The sequence below is a fragment of the Arachis ipaensis genome, chromosome B1, assembly GCF_059453495.1.
Source record: "Arachis ipaensis isolate K30076 ecotype BB chromosome B1, ASM5945349v1, whole genome shotgun sequence".
NCBI classification, from domain to species: Eukaryota; Viridiplantae; Streptophyta; class Magnoliopsida; order Fabales; family Fabaceae; genus Arachis; species Arachis ipaensis.
Genome location: NC_142436.1, coordinates 101,367,547 through 101,382,847, shown reverse-complemented (window position 1 = coordinate 101,382,847; position 15,301 = coordinate 101,367,547). Strand labels below are relative to the sequence as shown.

At 42.6% G+C, this 15,301-nt stretch overlaps 1 non-coding gene across 1 annotated transcript; it reads left to right on the top strand.

Moving 5' to 3' along the window:
* Positions 1–14,947: 14,947 nt before the first annotated feature.
* LOC148577672 (small nucleolar RNA R71) lies at positions 14,948–15,055 on the top strand. The gene has a single exon (XR_015904320.1). It is a non-coding gene; the product is annotated as a small nucleolar RNA R71 (small nucleolar RNA).
* Positions 15,056–15,301: the final 246 nt, after the last annotated feature.

The following is a 15,301-nucleotide window of genomic DNA, read 5'->3' as shown; positions in this document are numbered from 1 at the left end:
TGAGCCAAGGGAAACGGAGCACTAAAAAAGTAATTAATAAAAGTATTAAACCCTCGCACGTTCCCAAGAACAGAGCGCTAATACAAAGGCGCGCGCTTTTAGAAGAAAACGTTCCACATTCAAAAAGGGAAGACTCTACAAAGAAGGAAGTCGACAAATGCTCGAGTTCGGCTTCACCAGAGAAGGATCGAAGTCCTAAAACTAAGACTCGCACTGTTCATACCCTGGGTCAAGCTATCCGACCCAGGATGTTTAATCGACAAGGCGACCGACCTCTTCAGGTCCGACTATCCGACCTCTTCTCAAAGACCTCGGCCAAACTGCCAAGAAAGCCCAGTAAAGGGCCCAAATAGAGGAACACGACCCAAGTCCAAAGGCAGTCCAAGCCTATAGAGATAAAGGCGGTTCCCTTGAAGATAAGCTGGCCTCACCCAAAGATAAGATAAGATAAAATAACTAACTTATCTTATCTAAGAAGGTCAACCCATGCTATTATAAATCCACTGGAGCACCCAGGTATAACTCATACTCTGATTCTACTAAAAACCTGCTTAATACCCTTGCTAACTTAAGCATCGGAGTCCCTTGCAGGTACCTCCCACCCTCCGGTGGCGAAGGATCAGCAGTGCAGCCAGTCCAACAAGTCAGACACGACAGCTCCGACCGCTACTCACCAGCCAGACACGTCAGCACCGACCAGTACAAAAGATCTCGACCGAGATCGACCTCCAGTTTCAGGTAACCCTCGGAATAGAGACATTATTGTCCGACCTTTCCCAAGTGTTCGATACCCTCAGAAAGCATGACATGCGACTTAACCCTGCATAGTGCACCTTTGCAGTAAAAGCTGGCAAATTCCTAGGTTTTATGTTAACACAACGAGGAATTGAGGAGAATCCGGATAAATGTCGGGCTATACTCGACATGAAAAGTCCAACATGTGTCAAAGAGGTACAATAACTCAACAGAAGACTGGCAGCCTTCTCCATATTTTTAGCCAGATCAGCCATAAGATCCCTCCCATTATATGCCACTCTAAGGAAAGGAAAGAAGTTTGAATGGACAACGGAGTGCGAACAGGCATTCTAGGATTTCAAAAGGTTTCTGGGATGACCACCTATTCTAACTCAACCACGGGAAGGAGAACCACTAGTATTGTACCTCGTAGTAGGAAATCGAGCAATGGCCTCAGCGCTAGTCAGAGAAGATGAGAGTGAACAACAGCCCATCTACTTTATCAGCAAAGCCCTGCAAGAGGCCGAAATAAAATATTGAAAGATAGAAAAGTTCGCCTACGCTCTTATACTAACTTCTCGACGACTTCGACCATATTTTCAAGCTCACACGATCAAAGTCCGGACTAACCAGCCCATAAAAGGCATTCTACAGAAAACAGATTTAGCCGAAAGAATTTTAAAGTGGGCAATCAAGCTATCTGAGTTCAACCTTCAATATGAAGCTTGGACGGCCATCAAGTCCCAATATTTGGCCGATTTTATTGCTGAGTACACTGACACTCCAGGAATTCCCACAGAATGGAATCTCTGCGTAGACGGCTCTTCAAACAAAATCAGAAGTGGCGCGGGCGTGATAATAGTAAGTGATCAGGGAACCCAAATCGAACTTTCTCTCAAATTCGGGTTCCCTGCATCAAACAACCAGGCCGAATATGAGGCATTACTAGCTGGTTTGAAGCTGGCTAAGGAGGTTGGAGCTCAAAAGCTTATCATCTTCAGTGACTCGCAAGTAGTCACCTCACAAATAGTAGGGAGCTACCAAGCCAAGGATCCCACCATGAAAAAGTACTTGGACAAAACCAGGGAACAACTCGGATAACTCAGAGAATATGATGTCCGCCACATACCTCGAGAATAGAATGCTCGAGCTGATGCACTCTCAAAACTAGCCAGCACCAAACCAGGGGGCAACAATAGAAGCCTCATCCAGGAAATACTACAGAACCTGTCAATCTCGGAAGAAGAAAAGGTCCTAGCCATAACAGGTCTGGATCAAGGATGGATGACTACCTCAAAAATAGAAACACTCCCTACAGATAAGAAGGAGGCAAAGAGGTTAAAACGGGAGGCATAATACTACACCATCATAAACAATACTCTATACAAGAGAGGGATTTCAACACCACTATTAAAATGTGTGCCGACTTCCAACACAAAGGAAGTTTTAGAAGAAGTACACAGTGGCATCTGTGGGAACCATCTCGGAGCACGAGCTCTCACCAAAAAAGTACTCCGAGCCAGATTTTATTGGCCGACTATGCAAAAGGAAGCAACAGAGTTCGTAAAGACATGTCCACCATGTCGGAAACATGCTAATTTCCACATTGCCCTACTAGAGGAACTCATCAGTGTAACCTCACCCTGGCCATTTGCAAAATGGGGACTCGACCTCCTTGGGCCCTTCCCCCAAGGATCAGGACAGTTTAAGTTCCTCATTGTAGGGGTAGACTATTTCACAAAATGGATTGAGGCAGAACCCCTAGCTAACACCACTACTCAAAGAAGTCAAAAATTTCTATATAGAAATATTGTCACAAGGTTTGGGGTTCCTTACTCCATTACCACAGACAATGGCACTCAATTCACGGACGCAGGCTTTAGAAAATAGGTGGCCGACTTGAAAATAGAACACCAATTCACATCCGTAGAATACCCCCAAGCTAATGGACAGGTAGAAGCCACCAATAAAGTCATATTAGCCGGGCTAAAATGGAGATTACAGGATGCAAAAGGAGCCTAGGCTAAAGAGCTCCCACAAGTCCTATAGGCGTATCGAACAACTCCACACTCCACCACAAGGGAATCACTTTTCTGACTGGCTTACCGAATGGAGGCAATGATCCCAGTGGAGGTTGAAGAAGGATCCCCCATAACGATCCACTACAGTGAAGAGGCCAACTCCCAACTTCAAAAGGAAGAGCTCGACCTACTTCCAAAAATCTGAGAAAGAGCTCGGATCAGGGAGGAAGCGTTAAAACGTCGCATGGCCTCAAGATACAACCAGAAGGTAGTACAGCAAAATTTTGCCAACAACGACTTCATCCTAATCCGAAATGATATCAGAACAAGTCGACCAGGAGAGGGGAAGCTAGCAGCTAACTGGAAAGGACCCTACCGAGTCATAGAGGTACTCAAAAAAGACTACTACAGGCTGTCCGAACTCGAACGGCAAGAGATATCAAGGTCATGGCACGCCTGCAACCTAAGAAGGTATTATAGTTAGGAGGTAATAAAGATCTTAGGTCAAAGTGCACTCTTTTTCCTGAGAGGGTTTTTTAACGAGGCACCAAGCCAAGATCTATAAACTACCTGACTTAGAAGGGTAAACACCCACATGTATATATTTTTCTTATTTGTCTACTTTCTATTTGGAATAAAATTTTTCAGATTTCTTCTACAAAGCCTCTCTACAGGTCAGCAAGGTGAAAAACAAATTCATCACCCGACCACGATGAAAACCGAATTCATCGTTTGATTTCGACAAGGGTCGACAAAGTGAAAACCAAATTCACTGCTCGATCAAGACAAAGCTACAGGTCAACAAGGTGATGATCAAACTCATTGTCCGATCACGATAAAATCGACAAAGTTATAAAAAAGTAATCCATAAGCTGAGGTCTGGCCAGCCCTGACTAAAAAATGGGTTACTAATAACTTAAGAACAGACCGACATGAAGAAGTTGGACCAATCAACCAAAGCAACAAAAAGTTATAAAAATCAATCAATAGAAAGAGGCCTGACGAGGTCTGAGAAAAAATGGATTGCTATAACTTGGGATGGACCGACACGAAGAAGTCGGACCAGACTAGCCAAAATGACAAAGTTATAAAAAGTAATCCATAGAAAGAGGCCTGATCAGCCCTTATCAAAAATGGATTCCTAGAAATAACTAATAATGGACCGACATGAAGAAGTCAGCCCAAGCCGATCAAAAGCGACAAAGTTATAAAGAGTAAATCCATAGACCCGGCGAGGTCTGACTAAAAATGGATTGCTAAAAATAACTCGAGAAGATTCAATGAGAAAAATCGATTGATAGAAGGCATGCGCTAGAAGGGACACAGCTCGACCCAAAAGTCACGACCTCACCAAAATCAATTCACAAGTATTCCATGAGAATACTAAAAAGAATAGTCGAACAATGCTAGCCTCAAAAAGTCACGTCAACTAAAGCTGAAAATAAACCACAAAGGCAATCAAAAGAGGTCGGATAGCAAGACTCCAACACTCTAAAAATTCCTGGAAGTGCCAAAAGCGGCAAGCAAACCATATTATAAAGAATCAAAGCTACTATAATCAACACTCAGAAGGCCCCCCGAAAGTTGACCTCAAGAGTTCAAAGGCATTTGTTTTTCTAAATAGAGTTGCGGAGAAAAGGAACTAAATTATCCAAGTCAAACAAAACACAAATGACAAAAATCTAGAGTTTCGAAGACCCACAAACTGGGCCATAAGATACCAAATCAGGAGACTATAAGGGATTCAAAGACTCCCCAATAGCGGCATCCTGAGAAGAAGGAGGATGAGTCGCGAGGGGGACAGCATCAACTGTCCCATCTGGACGAGTTAGAATCTGAACATCAGGGTCAAATTTGGGACGGCCGACCTCAGGTGTAGGAGTTGGGGAAGTCGGTGCAACAGAAGCTTTGGTGGATGGCACAGGAGGTGGATCTACATCATCATCATATTCATCCACAATATTGTCCAAACTGAAGAGAGAGGGGTCGAGATCGGGAGCAAGAACTCAGACTTGATCCTTCAAATTCTCATAGGCAGAAGTTACACTGCCTACAAGATGGCCCTGGAGCTCGGCATAATCAGCCCGAGCAGATTCCAACCTCTCCCTGAGCTCTATCATCTCACCATAAGCTCGGATATAGCTCTCCTTATGCTTCTGCGCTATCTTCTCAGCCAGATTTGCAGAAGCCACCGTACCAGTAGCCCGAATCTTCTCACCTTCCAACTCTTTTTCCAGCTTTGCCACCTTCACCTCAAGTTCCTCCTTTAACCCCTTGATCTTGTAAAATTCCGACTTGGCCTCCTCCATAAAAGCCTTTCTTGCATGGACAGGAAGATCTTGGTCAGTTCGAAACAAGGCCGCTCCCATGTGTGCCATCTTAATACTGCTCCGGGTAATGAAGTCCAGATGATGAAGAATGATATATCATCAGTAGGGACAACACCATAAGGGGCAATTTGATGATCAACAAACCCCATAGCATCAAAATCAGGGGCGTCCAAATTAAAAGGCTCAACAGTCCTCTGTCTTTTTGGAGAAGGACCGGCAGTGGGAGAAGAGGTAGCAGCAGAAGTTTGGGGAGGATCAACCAAATGGACCTGAGGAGTAGGAATCACCCTCCTCGGCCCAGAAGTGCTTAAGATTGGCTTTTTAGGAGGAACCTGAGAAGATCCTTCCCCAGCAGCCTTAGCCAAGATGTTCTGGGCAGCGGTAGCTTTCCTCGCCTTCTTAAAGGCCTTCATGGAATCATTATTCTTAGCTATCTCTGAAAAAAACAGAAAAAATAAGTTACAAAATTGGAAGAAAAGAAACAAAAAAGCAAGTAAACAAAGCGAAGAAAAAAGAAGTCGACCACTACCTAGCTCAGCCCGGAAAAAGGGACGGGTTTCCTAAAAATTTCTTTGTGTCAAGATGGGAGGTTGCCCCCAAATCTCCTCTAACACATTCACAAAAGCCTGCTCAACCTCATCAAGCATCTCCCACGAATATCTAGACACCACAACATTCTTTTGCCAACATAAGGGGAAGGTAGGTTCATTATTCGGCTCTATGAAGAATGGTCGAGCTCCCTCAACAGCTCGGACCTTAAAAAAGTAGTTCTTAAAATCCCTAAAAGACTCGTCATACATAGCAAACACTTTATGTCCTTGAGCAGACCGGAAAGAAATCCAAGAAGCTTTCTTTTTGGTAGTCCCAGGTTTGGTCATGACTCAGAGGAAAAGAAAGAGAGTTTGAGAAGTCTTGACGTCCAATTATTGACAAAGCAACTGAAAAATCTTAATAAAGCCCCAGGAGTTCGGATAGAGCTGGGACGGAGCCACATTACATGACCACAGCAAATCGGTCCCAAAAGAGGTAAAAGGAAGGGTAATGTTCATTTGGCTAAAAAATTAGTCATAAGCATAAAAGAAGGGGTGTTCCCCCTGGATTAGAGAAAGGAAGCAAACCCTCTCGTCAGAGTCCGGAGCTACCAACTCGTAGTTCTTCTTCTGATCCCTACTACTACAGATCCGGTGATGTTTTCTAAGCTCCACGTAGTATTTAGAGTTAACTACGGAAACGCACATCAGGACGAGGAAGTCCAGCCAGTCAGACATGCCCTCGGGGACTTTGGAGGATTTCTTGACAATATTTTTGCGAGAAGACATGGTCAACTAGTCCTACAGCAAGAAAAAGAATATGGATTACTAACCAAAGCAGCTCGGGCAAATCAAGAAATCAGCTCGGACAAATATGAATACAACCTAGACTAAAGCATACAAACAGTAAAAGGAGACCCCAAGACTCACACCAAGATCTAGGGGCATCCTTTGGAGGCAGTAACAGAGTGAGGACTCAGAAAAAATCTACAAGGCTATATCCCAACATCTCTCAGCAAAGAAAATAACCCTCTTTCATTAAGCGACACTCCAGGAAGAAAGTCACGAATCAAAAAGTCATAAGAAATCGTTATCTTTTACAAATCTATCAGCAAAGAAAACTATCAACATCAAACAGGACAAGTGGAAATCATCAAAGGCGCAATCTTTTTCATAATCAAGCAGTTTATAAGCCTCAAATAAAAGGATACAATTAGAAACGGTAACAACATGCAAAACCCTAAAAACATCAACTATCAGGAAATGCAAAAAGGTTCATGCAAAAGTCGAAGAAACTCCCAGAACACACAGCAAAAGTAGAAAGATTTAAACTTTTCCCAAGCAAAGATCAAAACTTTCTCAAAAATCAGGCATGAAAAGAACGACATGAGAAAGAAAAGAGAGAGGAAGAAAGACCAACCTGTAGCAGAGAGGAGATGATATACGCTGAGAAATTAAAGCAACAACGAGGCCGCACTAAACGATCACCTTTCAAACAAAAGAACGAAGCGCCAACAGTCACCTCTGAAAACAAGGAAAAGCGCAAAGACATGAAAACTTAGGAGCAAGTGAAAATGAAGAGTCCCAAGTGAGACAGAAAATGCAAGAACAGAAGGGTAAAAGATGGAGTTTCAGGAAGCAAGAGAAAAAATTGAAAGCAAAGTCTTTTGGTAAATGAAAAGAGGGAAACGGCAAAAAGAGGAGTTAACGGGCTTTAAAAACCCTCGCACGTTCCAAAGCAAGAGCACAAATGCAAAAGTGCGCGTTTACGAACTAAAAGAAGTGAAGAAAAATGCTTCACATTCAAGAAGCCTCAGTGGAATCAACCAAAGTGCTCGAGCTCGGCTTCTCCAATGAAGGATTGAAGTCCTAAAAAAGGACCCGACCTCAAAAAGATGACCATGCTACGAGCAGGGGTACTGTTCATGTCCTGGGTCGAGCTGTATGACCCGGGCTGATTGATGACAAGTCGACCGACCTCTTCAGGTCAGGATTACCCGACCTCTTCTTAAAGAGTTCGGCCAAATCTCCAGGAGAAGCCCAAAAAAGGCCCAAACAGAGGAACACGACCCTAGTCCAAAGGCTGCCCAAGTCTAGAAAGATAAGGGCGGTTCCCTTAAAGATAAGATAACTCTGCTCAAAGATAAGATAAGGTAACTATCTTATCTCCAGAAAGGTCACTCCACACCATTATAAATACACTGGAGCACCCAGGTATAACTCATACTCTGATTCTACAAAAAAACCTGCTTAATACCCTTGCTAACTTAAGCATTGGAGTCCTTGCAGGTACCACCACCCTCTGGTGACGAAGCACTAGCAGCACCCTCTGTCCAATAAGTCGGACACAACAGCTCCAACCACCACCCACAAGTCGGACACGTCAACACCGACCAGCACAAAAGATCTCGTCCGAGATCGACCTACAGTTTCAGGTAACCCTCGGAACACTTTTCTTCTGCAATTTCTCGAGTCTGTCTTGTTAAGAGAGCATTTTAGATCTGAATTTACTTTCTGTTTTTGTTATTCTTCCGCAATTGTCAATTTCTCTTTTAAGATTTTAGGATTGATCTAAGTTTTCATTCTGCTGTGACGCTTCTGTTTCCATTTCTGTTTTGGTACTAAAATTCTCACTAGTCTGTTTTCTGATTTTTTTCATCTGAGCATTCTATTGTCTACTGCAATTTACTTTTTCTAGTCTGTTTTGATTTCCAACACCCAAACCCCTTTACTATTCATGCAATTTAAGTTTCCCAACAGTTTAGATTCAGCAACTTACATTACTTTCAATTTAAGTTTCGGTTATTTACTTTTCTTGCAATTTAAGTTTCAGCTATTTTAATTTCTTGCACTTTAAGTTTCTGCAATTTACCTCTTCTGCACTTTACTTTTATGCCAATTTACCTTATGCACTTTAGCTTTCTGCAATTTTACTTCTATTGATTAAAATTCACTCAAATCATCAAATATTCGCTTAACTATATTCATCACCATACTAAAGTTGCTCAATCTATCAATTCCTGTGGGATCGACCTCACTCCTGTGAGTTATTACTACTTGATGTGACCCGGTACACTTGCCAGTGAGTTTTGTGTGGAATCATTTTTTCCTCATCAAGTTTTTGGTGCCGTTGCCAGGGATTAATTTAGATTGACAATGATTAAGTAGGTGATAATCTAGATTAAGCACTTTTTCTTTGTTTTGTTAAGAATTTTAACTGTTTGAGATTTTGTTTCAACTAACCTTAATGACACTCTAGCAGTAGAGTGTCTTATTTTCATTTTCTGGTGTAAGGAGAGGTGAATCCACCTCCTTTGATTTTGAGCCAGAGAGAACATTACTGAGAAGAAGAAGAGAAGCAAGAGGAAAGGGAATTATTGGAGAAGAAGCATCAGAAGAAGAGGATCAAGAGATGGAGGATAACATCCCAAATCACCCTGAAAATGTGGCCAACAACAATGGCCCACCTCAAAGGAGAGTCCTAGCTTCCTACACCTTCCCCAATCTAAGAAACTGTGGGAGCAGCATACTAACTCCCAATGTTCATGTAAACAATTTTGAGTTGAAGCCTCAACTTATCACTCTGGTGCAGAACAACTATTCCTATGGAGGAGGTCCACTTGAAGATCCAACCCAACACTTATTCATCTTTCTGAGGATTTATGAAACTGTCAAAACCAATGGTGTGCATCCAAACATCTATAAACTGTTGCTATTTCCATTCTCCTTAAGGGACAAGGCTTCTCAATGGCTAGAGACATTCCCCAAGGAAAGCATCAACAATTGGAAAGATCTAGTTAGCAAATTCCTAGCCAAATTCTACCCATCTCAGAGGATCATTAGACTGAAGACAGAGGTGCAAACATTCACTCAATTGGATGGAGAATCACTATATGATGCCTGAGAAAGATACAAAGCCTTGATCAGAAAGTGTCCACCAGAGATGTTCAATGAATGGGATAAACTCCAAAATTTCTATGAAGGACTGACACTGAGGGCTCAAGAAGCCCTTGATTATTCAGCAGGAGGTTCGTTACAACTCATGAAGACAGCTGAGGAAGCCCAAAACCTCATAGACACTGTGACTAACAATCAATACTTCTATGGTCATCAAAGGCAACGCCAGCCAGCTCAAAGGAAAGGTGTGTTAGAGCTGGAAGGTTTGGACACCATTTTGGCACAAAATAAGGTGATGCACCAACAGATTCAACAGCAAATGGAATTGATGACTAAGAGGATCGATGGTCTTCAAATTGTACCAATGAGCACTCCAAATCAACCATCAGCTGGATGGGGGCAAAATGAAGAAGTTTATGAAGAGCAGCAGCAAGAGCAAGTGAACTATAAGCACAACCAAGGTGCTGGATAGAATAAATTTCATGGAGACACTTAGAACCCCTCTTGGAGGAACCATCCCAATCTAAGGTGGGGAGACAACCAGAACAAAAATTCATGGCAAAGGAGCTCCAACCAAAACAACTCCCACAGCACAAACCACCAGAATCATCAAAACACTAACCAAAATCCATATAGAAAACCACAAAACAACTACCCCAATTCCAACTTTTATCCACCCCACAACCCATCAACTAACCAAAATAATTTTCAACAACCACCTTCATCTCACACTCAACTACAACTACCCCAAGAAGCCCAAAGAATCTCCAATCTGGAGATAATGATAAAAAAGATGATTAAGCATCAAGAATTGGCCCATAAGAACCATGAAGCTTCACTGCGGAATATAGAGAGGCAAATTGGCCAATTGTTCAGGAAAACAGTGGCTGAAAGAGCACCCAATCCATTACCAAGTGACACCATTCCCAATCCCAAAGAAGAATGCAAAGCAATCCAATTAAGGAGTGGAAGAACCTTAGAGAGTGACAAAAAAGCTAAGAAAAAACCTGTGGAGAATGATATTGGCAGCAAGAAGTTAGTAGGAGAAAAAGACAAGCAAGACCAAGAGAAGCTTAAGGAGAAAGAGGAACAGACACTAGTTTCAAAGAAGGGAAAGCAGGCTATTGAGGAACATTCACAAGAACAGAGGAAAGAAGTGAAGCCTTACACTCCTCCTCTACCATATCCTCAAAGATTGCAAAAGGAGCTCAATGATCAACAGTTCCCAAAGTTTTTAGAAGTTTTCAAGAAGCTGGAGATCAACATCACACTTGCTGAAGCATTGGAGTAGATGCCTCTATATGCTAAGTTTCTCAAAGAGCTCATCAACAAGAAGAAAAGCTAGAATGGGAAGGAAACGGTGATTTTAACACAAGAATGCAGTGCAGTGATTCAAAAAGGACTCCCACCCAAACTCAAAGATCCTGGGAGTTTTGTCATATCATGCACCATAGGCAATATAATCTTAGAAAAAGCTCTATGTGACCTAGGTGCCAGCATTAATCTAATGCCACTTTCACTGATGAAGAAGCTTGCAATAGATAAAGTCAGACCTACCAGAATGTCACTCCAAATGGCTGACAGATCGCTCAAAATACCTAGTGGAGTTGTGGAGAATTTGTTAGTGAAAGTAGGATAATTCATATTTCTTGCTGACTTTGTCATTTTAGACATGGAGGAAGAAGGACATAGCTCAATCATCTTGGGGAGGCCCTTTCTAGCCACAGCAAGGGCTATAATTGATGTAGAGAAAGGTGAAATGACACTCAGAGTGCATGATGAAAAGATGATCATCAATGTCTTTAAAGCCATGCAATACCCCCTGAGTAAGAAAAGCATATGTGAGTGGAAATGGTGGAAGAAGTAGAGAGGGGGTTACTTGAGGCCAACAACCAGGAGGAACAAGAAGTGGAACAAGATTTCATAGAAGAGGAAGTGGCAGAAATCTCCTCTGAAGGTAACACAGAAGAGAGGCCAAAACAAGAGTTAAAGCCCCTTCCTCCTCATCTCAAGTATGTGTTTCTTGGAGAAGCAGAGGCCCTGCCAGTGATCATAAACTCTTCTTTAAACATAGAAGAAGAAACAAAGCTAATTAAAGTGTTGAAAGCTCACAAGACAGCCTTGGGTTGGATGATTGATGATAACAAGGGCATACGCTCTGCCATCTGTATGCACAAAATTCTACTGGAGGAAGATACAAGGCCTGTAGTTCAACGCCAAAGAAGGCTTAACCCAACCATGAAGGAGGTGGTTCAAAAAGAAGTGATGAAGCTATAAAATGCTGGAATCATATACCCAATCTCTGACAGCTCTTGGGTGAGCCCAGTACAAGTAGTGCCAAAGAAAGGTGGCATGACTGCCATCTTCAATGAGAAGAATGAACTCATTCTCACAAGGACAGTGACGGGGTGGAGAATGTGCATCGATTACAGAAGACTGAATGATGCTACAAGGAAAGATCATTTTTCTCTCCCATTCATCGACCAGATGCTGGAAAGATTGGCTGGCCATGCATACTATTGCTTCCTGGACGGGTACTCTGGATACAATCAAATAGTGGTGGATCCCAAGGATCAAGAAAATACTTCCTTCACCTGTCCATTTAGAGTCTTTGCTTACAGAAGGATGCCCTTTGGGCTATGCAATGCCCCTGCAAATGCCCTTTTAGGAGTCTTCATGGTTGATTTTTTTGTCTTTGGCAATTCATTTGACACCTGCTTACATCATTTAACTCTTGTTTTGAACAGATGCTAAGAAACTAATCTGGTATTGAATTGGGAGAAATGCCATTTTATGGTTCCTGAAGGGATAGTTCTTGGGCATAAGGTTTCAAGCAAAGGTATAAAAGTTGACAAAGCAAAAATAGAAATCATTGAAAGCTCCCTTTACCTGTTAATGTGAAAGCATTTGTCTTCCCTTTCCTCTTTCTTGAGGTTTCTCTGGCCTTAGGTGCCATTAATGGTAATGAAAAAACAAAAAGCTTATGCTTTTACCACACCAAACTTAGAATATTGCTCGCCCTCGAGCAAGAGAAGAAAGAATAGATGAAGAAGAAGAAGATATGGAGGAGATAGAGGGATGTGTGTATGGATGTGAGTGGTGAATGGAAAACAGAAGGGATGACCATGAATGGAGAGAGAGAGGGTGAGGTGGGTGGAGATCCTGTGAGATTCACAGATCCTGAGCTGATCCTGTGGGGTCCACAGATCCTGAGATGATCCTGTGGGGTCCACAGATCCTGAGATGATCTTGTGGGGTCCACAAATCCTGAGGTGTTCAAGGAATTAAAACCTTGCACCAAATTAGGCATGTAAAATGCCCTTGCACACAACTCTGGGCGTTCAGCGCCAGGTTGGTGCCCATTTTGGGCGTTCAACGCCCATTTGTTGCCCATTTCTGGCGTTGAACGCCAGAACCATGCTTGTTCTGGGCGTTCAGCGCCAGCTCTTCTCCAGGGTGCAATTCTGGCGTTCAGCGCCCAGATGCTGCCCATTTTGGGCGTTCAGCGCCCAGATACTGCCTATTTTGGGCGTTCAACGCTAGAACCTTGCTCTGTTCTGGCGTTGAATGCCAAACAGGTGCTTCCTCCAGGGTGTGATTTTTCTTCCGCTGTTTTTGATTCTGTTTCTAAATTTTTCGTTTATTTTGTGACTCCACATGATCATGAACCTAAGAAAACATGAAAAACAAAAACAAAATTAGATAAATAAACATTGGGTTGCCTCCCAACAAGCGCTTCTTTAATGTCAATAGCTTGACAGTGGGCTCTCATGGAGCCTCACAGATGTTCAGAGCTTTGTTGAGACTTCCCAACACCAAACTTAGAGTTTGGTTGTGGCCTCCTAACACCAAACTGAGAGTTTAACTGTGGGGGCTCTGGTTGACTCTGTAGTGAGAGAAGCTTTTCATGCTTCCTCTCCATGGTTGCAGAGAGAGATCCTTGAGTTTTAAACACAAGGTTATCCTCATTTAGTTGAAGGATTAATTTCCCTCTGTCCACATCAATCACAGCTCTTGCTGTGGCTAGGAAGGGTCTTCCAAGGATGATGGATTCATCTTCATCCTTCCCAGTATCTAGGATTATGAAATCAGCAGGGATGTAAAGGCTTTCAACCTTTACTAACATGTCCTCTACTTGTCCATAAGCCTCTTTTCTTGAGTTGTCTGCCATTTCTAATGAGATTTTAGCAGCTTGCACCTCAAATATTCCAAGTTTCTCTATTACAGAGAGTGGCATGAGGTTTATCCCTGACCCAAGGTCACATAGAGCCTTCTCAAAGGTCATGGTGCCTATGGTACAGGGTATGAGGAACTTTCCAGGATCCTCTTTCTTCTGAGGCAATCTCAGTAAATCCAATGCATTTAATTCATTGGTGAACAAGGGAGGTTCATCTCCCCAAGTCTCATTACCAAATAGTTTGGCATTCAGCTTCATGATTGCACCAAGGAACTTGGCAACTTGCTCTTCAGTGACATCCTCATTCTCTTCAGAAGAGGAATACTCATCCGAGCTCATGAATAGCATAAGGAGGTTCAATGGAATCTCTGTGGTCTCTAGATGAGCCTCAGGGTCCTTTGGTTCCTCAAAGGGAATCTCCTTATGGACCACTGGACGTCCCAGGAGGTCTTCCTCCTTGGGATTCACGTCCTCTCCTTCCCTTACAGGTTCGACCATGGTGATTAATTCAATGGCCTTGCACTCTCCTTTTGGATTCTCTTCTGTATTGCTTGGGAGAGTACTAGGAGGGATTTCAGTGATCTTTTTACTCAGCTGGCCCACCTGTGCCTCCAAATTTCTAATGGAGGACCTTGTTTCATTCATGAAACTCAGAGTGGCCTTAGATAGATCAGAGACTAAATTTGATAAATTAAAAGTATTTTGTTCAGAATTCTCTGTCTGTTGCTGAGTGGATGATGGAAAGGGTTTACTATTGTTAAACCTGTTTCTTCCACCATTATTAAAGCCTTGTTGAGGCTTTTGATCCTTCCATGAGAGATTTGGATGATTTCTCCATGATGAGTTATAGGTGTTTCTATAAGGTTCACCTAAGAAATTTACCTCTGCTATTGCAGGGTTCTCAGGATCATAAGCTTCTTCTTCAGAAGATGCCTCTTGAGTACTGTTGGATGCAGCTTGCATTCCATTCAGACTCTAAGAAATCATATTGACTTTCTGAGTCAATATTTTATTCTGAGCCAATATAGCATTCAGAGTATCAATTTCAAGAACTCCCTTCTTCATAGGCGTCCCATTACTCACAGGATTCCTCTCAGAAGTGTACATGAACTGGTTATTAGCAACCATGTCAATGAGTTCTTGAGCTTCTGTAGGCGTTTTCTTTAGGTGAATGGATCCACCTGCAGAAGTATCCAATGACATCTTTGATAGCTCAGATAAACCATCATAGAATATATCCAGGATGGTCCATTCTGAAAGCATGTCAGAAGGACACTTTTTGGTCAGCTGCTTGTATCTTTCCCAAGCTTCATAGAGGAATTCACCTTCTTTCTGTCTGAAGGTTTGAACATCCGCTCTAAGCTTGCTCAGCTTTTGAGGAGGAAAGAACTTGGCTAAGAAAGCCGTGACCAGCTTATCCCAAGAGTTCAAGCTATCTTTAGGTTGAGAGTCTAACCACACTCTAGCTCTGTCTCTTACTGCAAAAGGGAAAAGCATGAGCCTGTAGACTTCAGGATCTACTCCATTAGTCTTAACAGTATCACAGATCTGCAAGAATTCAGTTAAGAACTGAAAAGGATCTTCAGATGAAAGTCCATGAAACTTGCAGTT